We start from the raw sequence: 20,922 nt of genomic DNA, 5'->3' as shown, positions 1-20,922 counted from the left end.
TGTTGCAAATAAAGAACCCCAAATCAGCTTGCCTAAATCAAGGAGTGGTGGAAAAAAGGAGACTTCTACTCCTCCTGGATTCCGCAGAACTGACTATACCCAGGATTTTCCACCACTTCCGGGGACATCCAAAACCCCTGATGCCCCAATTTTAAGAACAGAAACCCCTTCTTCATCTGGGTTGTTCTCATTTGATGACATTGTGGACGGTATTCTCAAATACCTCAACATTTCTGATCCTCTGAAAAGCATTGTCGTCACATTGCTTCCGACTGTGAAATCCTTCTTGAAGCAATTGACTTCAAAATGGCCCCTTCTTGCAGCTATCATCTCCTTCGATGGATAATTTTCCAAACGAGGTCGGGGATTTGATCACTGTTCTACAGTGGAATTGTCGAAGTCTTATTCCGAAATTAGATTCGTTCAAGTATTTAGTCCATAACAATAATTGCGATGCATTTGCCCTCTGTGAAACATGGCTCTCTTCAGAAATTGATCTCCCTTTTTACGATTTTAACATTATTCGATTGGATCGTGAGGATTCACGTGGAGGAGGGGTACTTTTGGGGATCAAAAAGTGCCATTCCTTCTATAGAGTGAATCTTCCCGAATTCCCTGGTATTGAAGTTGTCGCATGTCAGGCTACCATTAAAGGTAAGAGCCTTTGTATTGCTTCTGTATATATTGCTCCTAGAGTCTCTGTTAATCGCAAACAACTTTTCGACATATGTGCGGTACTTCCCGCTCCATGGTTGATCATGGGAGATTTTAACTCCCACGGTACAGGCTGGGGAAACTGTACGATGATAACCGTTCTACTTTGATTTATGATCTCTGCGACAACTTCAACATGACAATACTTAACAATGGAGAAGTAACACGTTTGGCTGGTCCATCCTCGAATGGTAGCAGATTAGACCTCACCTTTTGCTCCAATTCACTATCGTTGGATTCCACTTGGCATGTAATCCAGGATCCGCACGGTAGTGATCATTTGCCAATCAAAATTTCGATTGCCAGTGGGTTCAACTCGTCAGAATCCGTTAACGTCGCGTATGATCTAACCCGTAACATCGATTGGACTAAGTTCCAATCCGCGATAGACGATACAGTATCGTCAGTGGAAGAGCTTCCGCCGTTGGAGGAATATAATTTCCTCTCTAATCTCATCGTCGACAGCGCACTTCAAGCTCAAACACGACCGGTGCCGCGATCGTCTATTCGTAAGAAAACACCATCGCTCTGGTGGGATCAACAATGCACGGAGGTTTACCGTAAAAAGTCCGACGCGTTTAAACTTTTTCGGAAACGCGGAACACGCGAGCATTTCGACGCATACACATCTCTTGAACGCGAACTCAAGAGCCTCATCAAGGCCAAAAAACGGGGTTACTGGCGGCAGTTTGTAGACGGATTGTCGCGCGAAACGTCTATGAATACGCTTTGGAGTACGGCGCGAAGAATGCGTAACCGGTCTACTAACAACGAAAGCGAGGAATGCTCGGATCAATGGATTCTTAAATTCGCGCGAAAAGTGTGTCCAGATTCCGTGCCGTCGCAGTTGATTCCTCACGAAACCGCGAATTCGGTAGACGAAATCAGTCAGCCTTTTTCAATGGTCGAACTTTCACTCGCTCTCCTTTCGTGTGGCAATTCTGCCCCGGGATCTGATAGAATCAAGTTCAACTTGCTGAAAAACCTCCCAGACGTCGCTAAGAGGCGCATGTTGAACTTGTACAATCAGTTCTTGGAGCTCAATATTGTTCCCGACGATTGGAGACGAGTGAGGGTGATAGCCATTAAAAAGCCTGATAAACCCGCGTCGGATCACAATTCGTATCGGCCCATCGCGATGCTGTCGTGTATTCGGAAATTGATGGAGAAAATGATCCTTTTTCGCCTCGACGAATGGGTTGAGACGAACCACCTTCTTTCAGATACTCAATTTGGTTTCCGTAGGGGTAAGGGAACGAACGACTGTCTCGCGTTGCTTTCCTCGGAAATTCAGTTGGCTTTTGCTAAGAAAGAGCAAATGGCTTCTGTGTTCTTGGATATCAAGGGGGCTTTTGATTCAGTATCCGTTGAAGTTCTTTCAGAGAAACTCCACGCTTGTGGATTGTCTCCATTAATGAATAATTTTTTGTACAATTTGCTGTCAGAAAAACATATGAGCTTTTCTCATGGAAACTCTACAGCTTTTCGATTTAGCTACATGGGTCTCCCCCAAGGCTCATGTTTAAGCCCCCTTTTGTACAATTTCTACGTTAGAGAAATTGACAATTGTCTTAGTGACAATTGCACGTTGAGACAACTTGCAGATGATGGCGTAGTGTCTATCACAGGGCCAAAAGAGGTTGACCTGCAAGGACCCTTACAGGATACCTTGGACAATTTGTCTACTTGGGCTATTCAGCTAGGTATCGAATTCTCCACGGAGAAAACTGAGTTGGTCGTTTTTTCTAGGAAGCATAGCCCAGCACAACCGAAGCTTCAACTTTTGGGTAAACCGATCACTCATTCCATGTCTTTTAAATATCTCGGGGTCTGGTTCGATTCCAAATGCACCTGGAGATCCCACATTGAGTATCTGAGACGAAAATGCCAACTAAGGATCAATTTCCTTCGATCAATTACCGGAACGTGGTGGGGAGCCCATCCACAAGATCTTCTGACGTTGTACAGGACAACGATTTTATCGGTTTTAGAGTACGGCAGTTTTTGCTTCCAGTCGGCAGCTAAAACGCACATCATCAAGCTGGAACGGATCCAGTATCGTTGTCTTCGTATCGCGTTAGGATGCATGCACTCGACTCATACTATGAGTCTCGAAGTGCTGGCGGGCATGTTGCCACTATCCGTCCGTTTTTCAGAGTTATCTCTGAGGCTCCTCACCCGTTGCGAAGTAATGAACCCACTGGTGATCGAAAATTTTGAGAAGCTTCTGGAGCTAAATCCTCAAACATGTTTTATGACTTTGTACTACCTATATTTAACACAGGATGTCAGCCCTTCAAGAAATATTCCCAATCGTGTAGTCTTCTCCGATTTCGGCAATTCAGTTAATTTTGATTTAACTATGACGCAGGAAATCCGCGGAATTCCAGAGCATCATCGTCCTATGATTGCTCCGTCATTATACGCTGCAAAGTTTGGCCATGTTGATTCTGCAAGAACGTTTTTCACAGATGGATCTCTAATAGAGGAGTCCGCTGGTTTTGGTGTATTTAATGAATTTCACAGCGCCTCTCGAAAACTTGAAGCTCCTTGTTCTGTGTATGTGGCTGAACTGGCAGCAATTCACTACACTTTGGAAACTATTGCTTCACTTCTTCCGCACCACTACTTTATTTTTACGGATAGTCTCAGTTCTGTCGAGGCTATCCGTTCCATTAGGCCGGTAAAGCACTTCTCGTATTTTCTCTTGAAAATACGAGAACTGCTTAGTGCTTTATCCGTGCGCTCTTTCATCATCACCTTCGCGTGGGTCCCTTCGCATTGCTCAATTTTGGGCAATGAGAAGGCGGATTCACTTGCGAAGGTGGGCGCTATGGAAGGCGACATTTATGATCGACAGATCGCCTATAGTGAATTTTTCTCTATTTATCGTCAGCAGTCGCTCGTTAGCTGGCAACATCAATGGAGTGAGGGTAGCTTGGGACGATGGCTACATTCAATTATCCCTAAGGTGTCGAAGTTTGCATGGTTCAAAGGGTTAGACTTGAGTCGAGACTTCATACGCGTGATGTCTCGTCTCATGTCCAATCACTATTGTCTAAACGCTCACTTGTTCCGTGTGGGGTTGGGAGACAGCAATCTCTGTGAATGTGGACAAGGTTACCAGGACGCTGATCACATCCTTTGGTCTTGTGTGGAGTATCGTGGAGTCAGATCACATTTTTATGATTCCCTTCGGGCTCGAGGTAGACAACCTAATGTTCCAGTTCGGGATATTTTGGCTAGACGCGATCTGGAGTTTATGAAACTCATATATGTTTACTTTAAGGATATTAACCTTAGATTGTAAGTTTGATTAACCTTGTGCTTAGTTTGTATTTTGTACGTGTGGGTTTTTTTTTTTCAATGTTTGTTTTCAAGATGAATAGAAATAATTTCATGCTTTAGGATTAATTAAATAGTTATATCGTAAACCACATTTAAAACCTCCTTCTTCCCTTTTCCCATCCAAAAAATTGTAAATCTCCACTAACCTCGAGACGACCGCGAGTACTCGGTCCAGTTCCTTTAACTTTAAATATAAGACAGTAACAATGTATAACGCAAAGGATAACTCGGCTCTGTAAAGTTTATTCGATTGAGCCTGTACAAATAAAGTAATTACAAAAAAAAAAAAAAATAACTGCACATTTGACCAGGATTTATGAGTTCGGTTATTATTTTTGCTGACTCTGTGCTGGAAAAATATCAAAAAATCAAATACCACCAAAGATCATAAGATCACGAAAATCATCGTAGACAAAAATCAACAAGCAAACATTTGCGGTGGATATTGCAAGCTGTAATACCAACAATCAATACGAAACTAACGATTTAAAATTGGCTCACTACTTGACTAGCCTATTTGTCCCAACAGATCAATTAACGTACCCCATTCTAGTCAAAATTCTAGTACTACACTATGTTTGTTTTGATTCTCTATGAAAGTTTGACAGATAAAATGAGGGGTTAGTGGATTTTCCTAGGTTTCGAGGGGTGAATCGATTAGCTTGGGACCGAAGATAGTACCAGAGCTGAGCCAAAAAGTTGAGCTCGTTTCTTCGGGACCTTCTGGTCTTAGAGTTACCTCTATGGTAATACCATAGAGGTAACTCTAAGACCACTGGGTCCCGAAGAAAATCATTATTATTTTTGGCTCACTCAGTACCAGAACAACGGTCCCAAGCAGTCCCAAGCTATTTCACTCACCCCTGCATGTTCTGCATGAATCCACACACTCCATGATGTTATCTGTCAAACTTTCATAGCGAATCAAAACAAACATAGTGTAGTAATAGAATTTCAACTAGAATAGGGTACGTTAATCGTTTGCTTGGGACCAATAGGCAACTAAAGTGGTGAGCCAATTTAAAATCGTTAGTTTCGTATTGATTGTTGGTAATACCAACAATCAATACGAAACTAACGATTTTAAATTGGCTCACCACTTTAGTAGCCTATTGGTCCCAAGCAAACGATTAACGTACCCTATTCTAGTTGAAATTCTATTACTACACTATATTTGTTTTGATTCGCTATGAAAGTTTGACAGATAAAATGAGGGGTTATTGGTTTTTCCTATGTTTCGAGGGGTGATTCGACAAGCTTGGGACCGAAGATAGTACCAGAGGTGAGCCAAAAAGTTGAGCACGTTTCTTCGGGACCTACTTGTCTTAGAGTTACCTCTATGGTAATACCATAGAGGTAATTCTAAGACTAGTAGGTCCCGAAGAAACGTGCTCAACTTTTTGGATCAGCTCTGGTACTATCTTCGGTCCCAGCCCCGTAACGTGGGTAGATCACCTTTTCGTGGTACGTTACGGGATGTAATATCTACCGCCGATTCCTAGTCCTCACTACTTCAAACTAGGGGAACAGGATTTTCAGTAATCCAAGGAACGCATCTTAGTCCTTGTTACTTTTTATGCCTTGTTGATAGTGACAAGACTCGGCTTTGTCTATCGAGGATGATCTTGAAACAAGGAAAAAAATGAGTTAGTTGTCTTCATCTATGTGATTCCTAATCTTCTATTCGTTGTTCCCTAGTTTGAAGTGGTTAAGACTAGGGTTCTGATGCATGGTCATTATCGGTGTCATACCTTAATTTTGTTGCTAAGGAATCCAATTTTGACTGACAAAGGGGCGCGCCTTTGGAGGGTGTTTCAACACTCCGAAGGGTATAAATAGCGGGACCTTTCAATTAGAGTCGGATCCTTGCGATAAAGGCAAGAGCAAGGCAACTGTAAAAAAAAATCGAATACTTCATCATTTCTCAATAGTGATGGAGTAGTACGACACGCACTAAACTAAGGACACGGGATATACTACAATAGATCAATTTACTGGTCGCAGTAGGGTTAGGTCCCGAACAGAGGCAAAAAAAAATCTTCGGTCCCAAGCTAATCGATTCACCCCTCGAAACATAGAAAAATCCACTAACCCCTCATTTTATCTGTCAAACTTCCATAGCGAATCAAAATAAACATTGTGTAGTACTAGAATTTCGACTAGAATGGGGTACGTTAATTGATTTGCTTGGGACCAATAGGCTATTCAAGTAGTGAGCCAATTCCAAATAGTTAGTTTTCACCGGTTGGTAATATCGCAGCTCGGAATATCAAGCTAACAAAACTCAACAGCTGCAATTCTCATCACACTGTGGTGAGATTGATTTTCATCTAAGAGGAAGAGGTGACAATTGGCTTCTTCTTCTTTTATTTCTATCTCTATCTCTATCTTTATCTATCTCTATCTCTATTTTACGCACATGAAATCGGCCAATCAGGAGCTGGTTCACGTTTGACAGAAAAGTGGTTCATTTTCGCCCCCGTATTGTCACCTTTTCTCTTAGATTTTCATGAATCAGGGTGGCCAGTGAATTTTCATTTTGAAATTCCCGGTTTTTTCCCGGTTTAAATCTTAAAAAATTTCCGGTTGTAAATATTAAACAAAAAAACCAAATTGAACGTATTTTTAAGAACGCTCTGAAAGGAATTTACTAAAAGGACAAAAAATGTGATTTAAGAAGATTCCCAAGATTCTGGGGCTTTAAAATTTGAGTAGTGTCTGAAACTAGAACTTTTTTTCAAAATTTGTGATTACTAACAATCTTTGTGATGCAAGATTTGGAGTAAAAATAATTAAAATGTGAGATTTTGGAAAAAATTCAAGATCACAGATATGAAAAATTAAATAAATATCATACTTAAGAGTCGTGGAGTCATAATTGTCACGCTCTGAGACTTGGAAGCATTTTAAGGGTTATAACAAATTACATAACAATCTATAGAATCTAGCGGACAAACCCTGGATTTTTTAGTAAATTTTAAAAGAATTCAAAGTTTTGATTTCAAATAAATGTTGAGAAAGATTCCCACACAGTTTTCGAAGGAAAAGTTTTGAGCAGATTCTGACATGAAAACCTTAATAATTGTTAGATGAATTTGGAAGGATTTCTGTGGAGAAGAATGCAAATTCTAAATTAAATTGTTAGATAATTTTAGAAGATTTAAAAAGGAGTTGTCAAAAACAAAACATTGCGGAAAATTCCTACGTGATTCTGATGAGATTTGTATGGGTATCGTGAAGAAAATTAGAGGTGAATTTTAAGAAGAATTCAAAGAGAATTATGATCAGAATTCAACAAGAAACAGAGTTCTTAGATTGTGCTGGCAATAATTTCAACCCTAGTGCGAAAGGTTCATCACAGAACTCCAACAAAATTTATTGCAAAAATTCTGAGAATTAGAAAGAAATTCTTTAAAATACTCCAAGGGGTTTCTAAATAAAATTTCGAAAGATTTCTGCTGTTTTGAATAGAGTTAAAAGAAATTTTTTTTAAATATTTTCAAAGGAATCAAAGTCTCCGAATAGGCTTAAGGGAATTCTAAGAAGCATTCAAATTAAATTCTTAGACGGGGTTGCAAGGAAATTCCAAAAAGAATTCAACGGCAATTATTACGCGGAGTGTCTTCTGGTTTATTTCAGAACAATTTCAATATAATTCAGAGCCGAATTCCAAGTTAATTCTGGAATTCATGTCATGAGAATTTAGAACAACGAAAAATTAAACCCCCGGAAAAGAATAATTCAGTTTCGGTTTTTACAAATCTTTGTTTTGAAAGTCCAGCATCTTCAATATTTTCTTTTAAGGACCATGCACTTTACATCTGAAATTAAGGCGACAAAAATCAATTTTCAATATTGCTGAGTGATTAAATTCTAAAAACAATAACACGGGAAACTGAAAAAAAATATGCAGCAAATAGAGCAAGACATTCATTTGGTAAAGGATAACTCTGTTTCAATGATTTATTCTGAAATTCTGGTTTAAAAATTTATCCTATGGTATGGTTAATTTATTTTCCCGGTTCTCTCACCGAATTCCCGGTTTTTTCCCGGTTTTCCCGGTTACTTTTCAAATTCCCGGATATTTCCCGGTTTTACCGGTTTGCTGGCCACCCTGATGAATGCAACCGAAGCTTCTATAACGGCTGGCATCAGTCGCTTCGTGTGTGTCATCGGTGAAGAGAAAAAAAAAAAACATTATTATAACTTCTCTTTCTAAGGAAACGAGGTGCAATGGAATCATTTTTGCGTCGATTCAACCCTCAGCTTCAACTTAACACGTTGTGAATAATCTCGCAATATAAAAGAGGCTTGTAAAATCAATGATATTTTGCTCCAATACCACGCGTGATATTGAGAGCGTATGAGATCGGAAAAACATCAATTTGCTACTGATTATGCCTTCACTGCTCTGGTTTGTAAAGCAAAATTATAGCTGAAACATCAATTAAGAACAGATTTGATACCGATAATCGGTATTTAGTGACTGAATATCAGTTATGTTGCCAAAAGAATACTGTATACTGTGAATATTTTTACGGATTAAACGGTTAAGTATTATGTTTACTGAACTGCACTCTTTGTCAGTACAAAGGCCTACCATAGAGGTAACTCTAAGACAAGTAGGTCCTGAAGAAACGTGCTCAACTTTTTGGCTCACCTCTGGTACTATCTTCGGTCCCAAGCTTGTCGAATCACCCCTCGAAACATAGGAAAAACCAATAACCCCTCATTTTATCTGTCAAACTTTCATAGCGAATCAAAACAAACATTCTGTAGTACTAGAATTTCGACTAGAATGGGGTACGTTAATCGTTTGCTTGGGACCAATAGGCTAGTCAAGTAGTGAGCCAATTTGAAATCGTTAGTTTCGTATTGATTGTTGGGTCTACCGAACAAACAATTTTATGTAGTAGGTATTTACCGAATCTGTATCAATGTTGATGTACACAGTCATGGATTAAGGACAGTACAATTTGACACAATGCAGATGTTGGATGTTTGGGCAAAACAAAGTTCTACCAACAATCAATACGAAACTAACGATTTTAAATTGGCTCACCACTTTAGTAGCCTATTGGTCCCAAGCAAACGATTAACGTACCCTATTCTAGTTGAAATTCTATTACTACACTATGTTTGTTTTGATTCGCTATGAAAGTTTGACAGATAACATCAGGGGTGTGTGGATTCATGCAGAACATGCAGGGGTGAGTGAAATAGCTTGGGACTGCTTGGGACCGTTGTTCTGGTACTGAGTGAGCCAAAAATAATAATGATTTTCTTCGGGACCCAGTGGTCTTAGAGTTACCTCTATGGTTCTACCACGAAATTATGTACAGTAAACTGTAACTTTTACATACGAAACTGATCGAACTCAGTTAAGTATATTATAAGTTTTTGTTCATAGAGACGATGTTCCTTCTGTGCGCCAAATGATTTCTTTGTTTTTAAAAAAATGTATGTTTGATGCGCTGATTATCGATGAAACCTTTTTTTCTGGTTTTTCAATTTCTTCATTCAGATACCACATGATCAATGTTTAGTTCTGTCCAGTTTGCCCGTAAAGACTGGAACGCGCAAAAATTGATCGATTGATTCCGCTTATATTCACCGCCTTCTTCTTCATCGTCCCTGTTACGCCCGGATTACGATTGCCGCTGCTTCCAAGCTGCCTGCCGGTCGACAGACGCTCCTCGAACACTTTCAAAACGTTTGTCACGGTCGATTTGGCCAACTTTGCCAACTTGGCGTGTCAGAACGTCGGATTCTCTTGCTGCGCGAGCAAAATTTTGACACGCTGCTGCTCTTGCTTGGACGTCATTTTGAAAACTGGAGAGCAAACGGTGACAACTCATCATAGCAACCATTGTATATACACTCAACATCCAAATGCAGCATTTTGTTATGCATTTTTAACAGAAAAAAAAATCTTAATTTAAACATTATTTTTACTGTTTTAATGCGTGTGTGTAATCATCTGACTGTATACTCTTAGACGATGTAAACAAAACAGTGGTTCGCGAGTAACAAAGTTGAGAAAAATGTACGCACAGAAGGTTGTGACTAGTTTGCTGCTTGCCCAAAAGCCCGTAAAACAAATTGCAACGATTGTGCAACGATTTACCGTATCCAACGTTCACTCCTTGATGGACCACGTCCACGGAAGCCGGGTAGTGGCCGTCCACGGTCCGCTCGCACACCGAAGGTCATCAGTGAGAGACAAAGTAATGTAATCATGAAAGGCTTAATAAACGATTCCCTAAATAAAATTATGATTTTTTCTATCTTTTTTTTTAACTTTATTAGAGAGATTTTTAGCCGTTGGCTAGTTCATCTCTATAAAATGGGAGGCCCCAGAGGGGGGTTTCGCCAGCAAATTTTGTTACGGAGTTGGCTTACAATTCACATGTACTCAAATAGAAGCAATTAAAACAGATTCCAGTAAAAAGACTAACAATACAGGCAACGAGAAGAAAAAAAAAGCAATCTGGTATGTACATCAAAGTTAGGTAGGGTTTTGAAAGAGATCGGAGCTCCACCGTAGGAGGGGTAATCCCCCGTCCGGGAGAGATGTACCGTCAGCCAAAACAAAGTTAAAAGGGCCTAAATGTTGTTGTATAACCCAGCGTCCTTGAGGAAATAAATAACTGTCGCTAAAGTGGAAGGTTCGTCGCCCAGTATGTCTTTAATGCTGTTGGGAAGTGCGTACTGCTCCCTTAGTTGTTGGTATTACGGACACAGGCATAGGATGTGTTCCACCGATGCAGTGGTTCCGCAAACGTAGCACATTCTGTGGAACTGCGTCCCACCAAAACTATGTGAGATCCTTGTTTGGCCTGTCCTAAGACGAGAAACCACCTTCTGGTCCCGTAGTTTCGACATATCCGTCCACTTGCTTGTCGTTCCTTTGATTCTTCGGATGAAGAGGAATTGGGATTGGCACCACTTTGCTTCCCAGGTTTCCCACATTTTGCTGACTATCCATCGCTTTATGTCCTGTAGTGGCACTTCGTCGGTGTAACGGGGGCCAGCTGGTCCAGACCCTGCCAGGCTGTCGGCTTCGCTGTTTCCTGGGATACCGCAGTGCCCAGGGATCCACGAAAATACCGTGTTCGGGGGTGTGGCCTCCACAATACCCTGTATCCAGGGGTTAGTCATGGTCTCCGATGTAAGGGCTTGTATCACGCTGTACGAATCGGATAGCACCAGTATGGGCCAGTCCGAGGGTGTTGTAACGGCAACAAAGATGGCCGCAGCTTCGGCGGAGAAAACCGAGCATTGTGGTGGTAGGCTGCTACTCATCGGTGCTGAAATTCCGGCTACTCCAATTCCGACCCCGGCTCGGGAAAGCGATCCGTCTGTGTATATGTGGGCATGGGTTGGATAGTCCGAGCCTAGCAGTTCGGCTATTGTTCTCTTCAGCGCTTCAGAGTTATCTCCAGCCTTGAACCTTGAATCCGACTATCGATTTTTGGTGGAGGTTTGCGCCAACTTTTGTCTCCGTACCAGTGGACCTTGGCCACTGGGGGGAGCTCCGAATTGGCAGTCATGCGGAGGAGTCTGTTCCCCTCATCGAGGAGAAACATCCTGTCATTTCCGGAGGTCATTGCGGTAAAGGCAGCGGCTTTCGTTGCAATTGCTGCGGTTATACGATGGCGGAAGGGCAGAATACCCGCTTCGATGCATGCGGCATCGGCGGGCGTTGACGGAAGAAGACCGGAGACAATCCGAACGTAGGTGTTAAAAGTTGGTGCTAGTATCTGCACGAGCTTTTCGGTGGCGATGCACGTCATCTCAAGACCGTACAGTAGGCGACTATTGATGACGGCTCTTGCAACCCGGAAACGAGTGTCACGATTGTTAGACCGGTGGGGGCGAGAGATAGTGCGGATAAAGTTGATCCTACTGCGACAGTTGTTCTTGATCGCCTTAAAGTGCTGCTCGAAGTGCTTTAATAGGTGGCCCGCTGACACGGTGCCGGGATGGACACACGTGGCACCTGACGCTTTTCGTGGCCGAAAGCTGGAAACCTACCGCGCTGGCCCACCTGGCTACAGCGGAGACTGCTGCCTGGGCCTTGATCCTGTTGCGTGCTGCTGTTGGGCCGGTAGTTACGATAAGTACATCGTCTGCATACACGAAAATGTAAACATTTTTCGGCAGTCCTCCGAAAACTCCGTTCATGGCCACAAGTGGACCATGTGTCCACACAGCCCCCAGTTGACAAGCTGCTCTAAGACGAGGGGCGTCCACGTCCTGTTGAAGGCCTTCGATATATCCAGCGAGACGATCCTCGGTGTGGAGACCGCTATCATTGGCACTCTTGAGGACCTCCCCTAATGTTGCAAAATAAGTTGACGTTCCGTACCCTTGACGGAAGGCGTGCTGTCGATGGTCTAGAAGGTTTTCGGCTTCATGGAAATGCTTTAGCCTCCTGTTGACCATTCGCTCCAGGACCTCCAGGATTTTTTTTTATCATTTCCTATGAAAAAAACTTATTGGAAACTGAGGTATGGATTTTCGCATTTTTTAAAGTTGAAGTTGACCAATGTTTGCGCGTTCCAGACTTTATATATTGTATTCTGAACTTATTTGGATGGGGGGAGAGGTAGCTCATCGATTCTTCCGGTTTGCCTCCTAGCATCGTGCTATAAGGTGCCAGGCGATAACCAGGGTAGTTGATCGATAGCTCGATAACGTCATTTCGTTGGCGTCTGCAATGGGAAATTCTCATAGCAGGCGTTGACGATGGGACGTTGTCGAGTTGTTGAATAGCAACTATCGTGGTAACTCACCGATTACCTGTCGATCTGCCAAATTTGGAAAGACGTCAGCATTGAATTATCTCAAATAATAATATTCCGCCCACTATATCACAAGAAATTGCGAGTAGCTGAGTGGAATGGAGATAAGTTAAGCATTGGGTACAGGACCAAGTCTCCCCTGGGTGGTGCCAGAAGATGAGTGCAATAGAATCATCAAGTTGCCATAAGGCACGGAATGAGACTATTGCATGGCTGGGTAGTCAAAGTCTTCCATTCGTTAGTCATTTCAGGTGGATTAGAACAGGTTTAGGTTTAGGGTGGGCGTTGGCCAGATTTGGATTGTTCAGATGTAATCCTGGATAGGACCCTGTCATTGAACGTCGCGTGAAAGTGGAACTTAATGAAGGCCTAAGTACTTTTTCGTAGTTGTTAGTTTTTGGATTTGAAAGATCGTCGGTTACAGTGGCCTGCTTACTGAACAGAAAAACGCGGTCCCAGGTCCTTACATATCAAAGAGATTTATGGTAAAATCGCTTGTGTATCGTGTATTTTGCGAAACTCGTTGTTGTCGTTGGTTCCGGGTTTGAATGGATACAACAATTTGAGCAACGGTATTATGTGATATGAGGGGCTCGGTGGCCTTAGAGCAACCGTTTTTGCTTACTGAGCAGAACATCATGAGTCTAATCTCAGGCCTATCCACATTCAAGATTCGTCAATCGTTTTATTTGTTAATATGACTACATGGTAATAACAGCAACTCGGTGATTAAAAAGGTGCTCGTCTGCCTTGTGGCAAGCGTTTTTGCTTACTGAGCAGAAGACCGTGAGTTTAGTCCCAAGCTCCTTCGCGTTATATGATCGTTAGGACATCAATTCAGCTTATCGTTTACCAAAACGAACCCTGCTGCAAACCCAACCCTCTTATCCAACATCCCAGTGATTTCTCGTGGAAGTGCAGAGGTGTTCTCGGCTTCCATCAAAGCGAGTGTCATGTCAACACAATCCTTCCCATTCCTTTCTTGACCTGTGTTCGGGCGCGGCCGGCGCTGGTATTGCCTAATTTAAGATCACCAGTTTTTACACATTGAGGATGATTGCTAGTCCCAAGCATCGTCTATTGGTTCTCTGTGTAATTACAGCTGATCTGACAATAACAGAGTAGCAACCGTGGGCGGTCAATCAAGCTCAAGCTCAATCAAGCTGTATTCTGAACTTATTTGGATGTTCAACTGCTACGACATGGTCTATCTGCGATGATTTGTTCCCATTTGACCAGGTCTCCAGTAATGTTTTGTTGGGTCTAATTTAATAGCTTGTCCATTCCTTGGATTTGTAAGAATGTTTTCAAACTCTCTCCATTTTCATTGCAAACATCATGTCCTATGAATTTACCTAGTCTTTCCATATCTCCTTCATGTAAGTTTTCTTTTCCAATATGTGCATTGCAAACGCCTAGCACGATCGCCTTGACAAGAAAACATTGCTCCTAATGTTTGGTGCATGCACTGTTGTGATCATGAATTAATACTATTGCCGATAATATGTTCGTATCTATGGTCCTAATATCTCTTATTCTGATCCCAGCGCATTTTTTTTTATTAGGATGGCCAGTCCTCGTGCTCTGTTTGAAATACTTCTATTGGATATATACCACTCATACAACTTTGTTTTTGCAGTACTTGCTGCCAGATTTACCTCTTGGAGGACTGCAACTTTTATATAATTGTATTTCCCAGAGTTTAATTTTTAATTAATGGTAGATTATTCGAAAATATGAATAGAAATTCACGTCATCCAACAGCGATCAAGTGTCCCCCAATTTTTTTAATTTGCGTGTTTCGACATCTTTTTGAAGAATGAAATTTAAAGAATTTTTATAACAACGCTTCAAAGCATTTTTTGACGTAGGATTCCGTCTTTTGGCAACATACTGGGGGTGCAATTTCAAAAAACCAAAATCGACCGCATTGCGAAAAGAGGTCAGGCTTTGACCATGTATAACTCTGTCAATAGCAGATGGATTTAAATTCTGAACAAGCCAATCGATTGGAAATTTATCTATAAATCTGAAATGAACACTTTATTATTTTTAAATATGTCACTATTGAAAAATACACATATGTCCAACTGTTGCAATGGTGGTCAAAATTATCACCTTTTGCCTGCAAACAGCGCATTCCCTAACACAGATTTAAAAATTGAATTCGATCCTGTCTCACTGAACGGTACTGATTCAATCACCGTGTGTGGTGGTGTCCGTTCGTCGGTGTCAGCAGCAGCAGTGCTTTCAGCGTGTGGCGTTAACATTGTTCTCCAGGACAAAACGAAAGGCGCCTGCAAGCAGCGAGCCCACATGAGGATCCATATAAGGAGGAAGAACCCGCACCGCTATGGATCGAAATCAGTTTCTTATTGAGTCTCTGTAGTGAACCCCACACGTGTGACGCGAAGGGGAATTATTGACAATAATATTGATGATGTGAATACTGAAATATTGTCAATACCGGTGTATTGACGTCAATATTGAATGTATTGACAATACGATCATTGTCACTAGAAGCAATCGTGTAGGGTCCACTTGTGGGTCATCTATCCCAAGCTCGTCACCCTTGCTCCAAACAACATACAGCTCGTCAGCCTCATCCGTGTTGAACACCCAAATAGCTCAGCATTACTCAACCATTACGACAAAACGGTCCTTTTTAGGATCACCATAAATTATTGTTGTTTTAGAGTTCATTTTCATTGAACGTTCGCTCGCTTTTCTGCCAGCCACATCACCCCCACAGCTCTTTTATAATGTACCCAGCAACCAAACGTTTGTCGTCAAATGCGTAACAGTATTGAAGTGGTACATACAAATTCTCGCAATGACCGAATACCACATGACCATGTCAATTAGCCAGAGACACTGCGTAAGGTTTTCTCCAGGACGCTAGAAAAAGCAAAGAAATCTCGAATTTATATGATTGATCGCGATTCGAAAAATTTGAGCAAGAAATTCCTCCAATCAATTTTTGCTTTTTTTTTATTATCTATTGAATAAAACAAAAATTCCGTGCGTTTAGTGCACGTAAATCTCGCGTCACTTTTCAAATAGACCGATCGATTCTCTTTATCAACTCTCTCTTTCGTTAATAACTTTGTTGCATTCATATTGCGTGCTAGTTTTTCTATATAGCCTGTTAAAAGAAAGTATTACTATGCGTATTGGACAATAAGAACAGCTGACCATGCTATTGGAGTTGCAACTCATGAGTTATTAACTAAAGAGAAAGTCGATGAAGAAAATCGATCAATGTAGATTGGTCTATTTGAAAGGTGACGCGAGAAATGCGTAATTTTGTCATCAGAAAACCAGGCGTTTCCGTGATGGGAAAAGTGGTTACCCTAACATAGTCGCCGAATATTGATACCAAGCACTGAGCATGCCAGACGGTACCGATCTTTATGGCTTTTGGTGCTGTCACGTGGCTCCTGCTTCAAGCCTGCGCAAGGACTACCATCGCGTAAACTGGGCCCAGTTTGGACGCGTGGTAGACAGGCACATCATCGACAACCCGCCGCTTGACACCGTGGAGGACATCGACCGAACGTTGGAGGGACTCCACCAAGCCATAACCGTGGCTGACGAGGCGTGCGTCCAACGAGTTCCTGTGAGGGGTAAGTTTATTGCCATTGATTCCCACACCCAACTATTGATTCGCCTGAGAAATTTTCGTAGACGCCAGTTTCAGAGGACTGGAGATCTAGGCAAAAAACGTGAAATGGCCGATCTGAACAGACAGATTGCTTCCAGAATGGACTCACTCCGAAATGAATGTTTCGAGCGTGTTGTCCAGAATCTGGACGACCGCTCCAGACCATTCTGGAAGGTAGCCAAGGTCCTGAAAACTCATCCCAAACCCGTTCCACCCCACAGGAGAAAGCAAATGCGATCGACAAGCATGTCGTTTCATCGCATTTGCTTGGCTCGACTATACAAAGTCCGCTCGAAGATCAGGTTGCGCAATGCGTTCAAAACCTAGATGCCTCCCCTTGTGTCGTGCCTACGGCGGATATGATTACAGTACAACAGATTTGCTCAGCGCTGAAATGCACCAAGAACATGAAGGCTCCCGGGTTTGACGGTACATTCAACTTGATCTTGAAGAGACTCAGCATGAAAGTGCAGTCTCTTCTAACCGCTATCTTCAACAGATTTTTGGAACTGCACTACTTTCCAAGCATCTGGAAAATAGCAAAAATCATACCAATCCGCAAACCCGGTAAGGGTCCAACATTGTCTTCAAGCTATAGACCAATCAGCCTCCTTTCAGCGCTGAGCAAATTGTTCGAGAAACTCATTCTCAATCGTTTGCTCAAGTTTGTCGAGGAAAATAACATTCTCCTTCCGGAACAGTTTGGGTTCAGAAAGGGGCACTCTACCAATCATCGGAGGTGACAAGTCAGTGAATTGCAGTACGCTGCCACTGATGCAAATGCAGTCTCTTGTTCCCAGATAAATCCTTACACGTGATAAAGTGTCTGAGTTGACGGTAAATAGGTGCCGCTCATCTGTATCTTCGCTATAAACAGTTATATTAGTGTCAAATAATTCAGAGAGAGCAGACAGAATCTTGTGCGCCGTGTCTTCAAAATTGGATCGATTAATTACACTTTGGCCTAGAATAAATCGAGCAGAAGTTATTAGCAACGGTGCAAAATATACAGATGATATGATTACCTGAATCTGAGTTTGATTTATAGTGGGCGTATTTAAGGATCATCGAGTTTAGCGCAGACACTTCTTTTTCACCCGGTGTTATTGACAACTGATGAAGGAGAGATCGACAAACGGCCAGAAGATCACAAAAAGGCAGGACATTAAGCACATGTCCAGCTGTTGGAATATCAACTGACCCGGCAGAATCTTGGATGTCAATATGAGCACAAAAGACAACGCTGTCGTAGTGAGAGCCAGTATAATAAATAACGACTTTTTTAGAGGTAGCGGTCCCTACGGAACACTCTCTAAACCGACAGGTGCGTTCTTCCCAGATGGTGATATTGACGTTGTAGAGTTCACACGCAATGGATAAACATTCCTCATCCCCCCCCAAGTGCCGTCGTGAGAAAGCAACTCTAAATATTTCCAAACACGGTCGAATACGTCGATGAATCCGTGTTTTATTAAATCTTCGGCAAACGGGACTAGCTAGACCCAGTATCTGGCAAAATTTCGCTGAAAATGTTCAACGGTTGATGCTCGCATCTGCGACACCTTATTTGGGAAAACTGACTCGGCAGGATGAATTCCCAGTATTTGGTGAACGAGGCTACCAAATAGACAATTTCCGTCACCTGGGATGCGTTGTAACCAAACTTCAAACTCGCCGATCTGACGGCACATTAACTGGAAATTCTTCTTTGAAAACATATCTTCAATGTTCTGTATACACCACGCACCGAATAATTTACAACTGATAGGAGCGGTGCGTTGTGCGTGGCAATAATACACTAAAAAAAAGAAAGGAAAAAAAAATAAAAAGGAGGAAAAAGGGGATAAGAGAAGGGAAACAAAAAGGAAAGAGGAAGCGGAAGGAGGGGAAACGGAAAAAGAAAAGAAAAAAATCACATTTCAGATGGAAAATATCCATTAGAATTTCACATAACTTTCATGTGGTCTTATAATTGGGAATCGCTCCAAAACACAACATGAAATTTATGTGTCCAGTGAAATGTGAATGAAAGTTATGTGAATGTTAGATAAAAACATTAATTTCAGAATTTTAATATGTTTGCAGACAGTGATAGATGCACATGAGGATCCTGTGGAGGTGCCAAGGTGTATTTATCCTAGACAAGGGGTAAGCTCTAAATTCACTATAATCGTCGTCGTCGTTGTCAGTACTATTTGTATATTTTGAATTGATTACCGGTCGAAAAAGGCATATGAATTCTGCATATCTTAATCGTTCGCTACATACCTAAAGAGAACTTAATCGTACTTTGACGCGAAGCGCTGTGGATTATGAGATGCTAGATGACCCTAGAGGAATCGTTTCTGTTTACTGAGCAGAAAATCATGGGCTTAATCCCAAGCTCTCCGTCATGACTCTTAAAATTCATGATCACTAAACAAAATGAAAATGTTCTTTCGATAGCCGGCTATCGAGAGATTAAATAAACAACAAATAAACAATACATACTTTTGGTTGCATCGCCAACTTGAGGTGAATCCTAACCGAATACCCTACCCAACCCTCCAACTCCGTAGCACTTATGAGGGTGTCGCTAAGTCGGTGGCCTCTCGTTAAGTAAGTACTACATCAGCATTTCCTTCCCTATCCCTAGTTAAGGTAAAGATGGGCGTGGCCGGGAATAGTGACAGTCATGCTTCTGTTACTCTTGTTTAGATTGGAATCAATGTTTACTCCCCAGCATTATTCCTGAAAGTAGTCTAGCTGAGAATTTCAGAAGAGACGTGAGTGTCGCTAGTATCCAATCTACGAAGTATATCATAACAACGCTAACGCTAACGCTAGAAAGGGGCACTCCACCAATCACCAGCTAGTACAGGTGATGAATAACATCCGAAGTAACAAAGCAGTATCCAAGTCCACAGCCATGGCCTTGTTAGACGTTGAGAAAGCGTTTGATAACTTCAACTTTCCTTTGCATCTTATTAAAATCACCCGTAACTACCTTCAGCAAAGGTCGTTTGAGTTGGTTGCCTTTCAAACACGTTCTCTATCCCAGCAGGAGTTCCACAAGGCAGTCTGCTGGGCCCCTTGCTTTACAGCATCTACACTTCAGACATTCTTCCCCTCGGAGACGGTTGCGTGTTTTTCCTGTTCGCAGATGATACCGCAATAGTCGTCAAAGGAAGGATGCCTCGCGAAATAACGAACAAACTTCAACGATGCCTTAATGTCTTTGCTGATTATGCCACCACGTGAAAAGTAGCTTTAATTATTAAAATCAATGCCTCCAAAACTCAAGTGATCATGTTCCTCCATCGGCAATCGCCCAAACTGAAACCGGCTCCATCTTGTACTGTAATCATGGATGGCACAAGGGTTGAGTGGTCCGCCGAAGTAACCTATCTCGGGATGTTGTTCGATGAAAAGCTCCTCTTCCGCTCGCAAGTGGAGAAACCCGTAATCAAGTGTTCTGCCTTGGTTAGGTGTCTGTATCCGCTGATTTGCCGCAGATCCCGCCTCTCAAGGGTGAACAAACTGGCTGTCTACAAACAAATCATAGCACCGGCGATCCTCTACGCATCTCCGGTGTGGGAATCATGTGCACAGACTCACAGGAACAACATTTAGGTCGCCTAGAATAGAGTGCTGAGGATTTTTCTTGATCGTCCTTTCGACACTAGAATAACAAATTTACACGAAGAGGCAGGCATTGCCAAAATAGATTACAGAATTAACGAAATCAACACTAAATTTGCACAAAAATGTATTTTATCAGAACATGCTTTGATAAGCAATTTGTATATAGTAGATAAGGTGTATATTAGAGTGTTTCAGCGTTATATGGAAAAAAGTCAAAGTCTGGGATTTCAAACGCTACCCTCTGGAATGGTAGTTTGGGGGGTCAGAAACACCCTGCCAAAATTTGAAGTCATTTGGTTCACGGGAACCCCTCGCTCAAACGGCTTGAAGTTTGTATGGGGAAAATCGACAAAATGTATGGGGGAGCGAGCCACTTTCACATTCGCGGCTCTAGGTGGCGCTGTAGTGGGTCGATTTTCTTCGTGTACAAAATGTAGCAACTTTGGAGTATTGGAAACATCTTGGCTCAAGACCGGATGTGAATCCGAGTTGCCCCCGAAAAGTTATTCGCGTTTCAAATGAACACCACCTGCTTTACTTCTGGAAAGGGCCTAACGCGGTTGTGCAGTTTTTATTTTTACGAACAGGTATACGAATAGCAATGTTTGCATAGGTATAAATTTTTTGTTTAACCATGAAATTGGTTGAAATTTTCACAGTGAGTAGAAAAATGTTCGAAATTATGGTCTACTAAAAATTGGAACAGATTGGCCAAGTGGTTCCGGTTTTATTCCGGGTTTCCGAGAGGCCATCGGGGGGGGGGGG

The sequence above is a fragment of the Ochlerotatus camptorhynchus genome, unplaced genomic scaffold (assembly GCF_037179485.1).
Source record: "Ochlerotatus camptorhynchus isolate MF236.1 unplaced genomic scaffold, CSIRO-AGI_Acam_v1.1 ptg000763l, whole genome shotgun sequence".
NCBI lineage: Eukaryota > Metazoa > Arthropoda > Insecta > Diptera > Culicidae > Ochlerotatus > Ochlerotatus camptorhynchus.
This window is presented reverse-complemented; position numbering follows the sequence as displayed.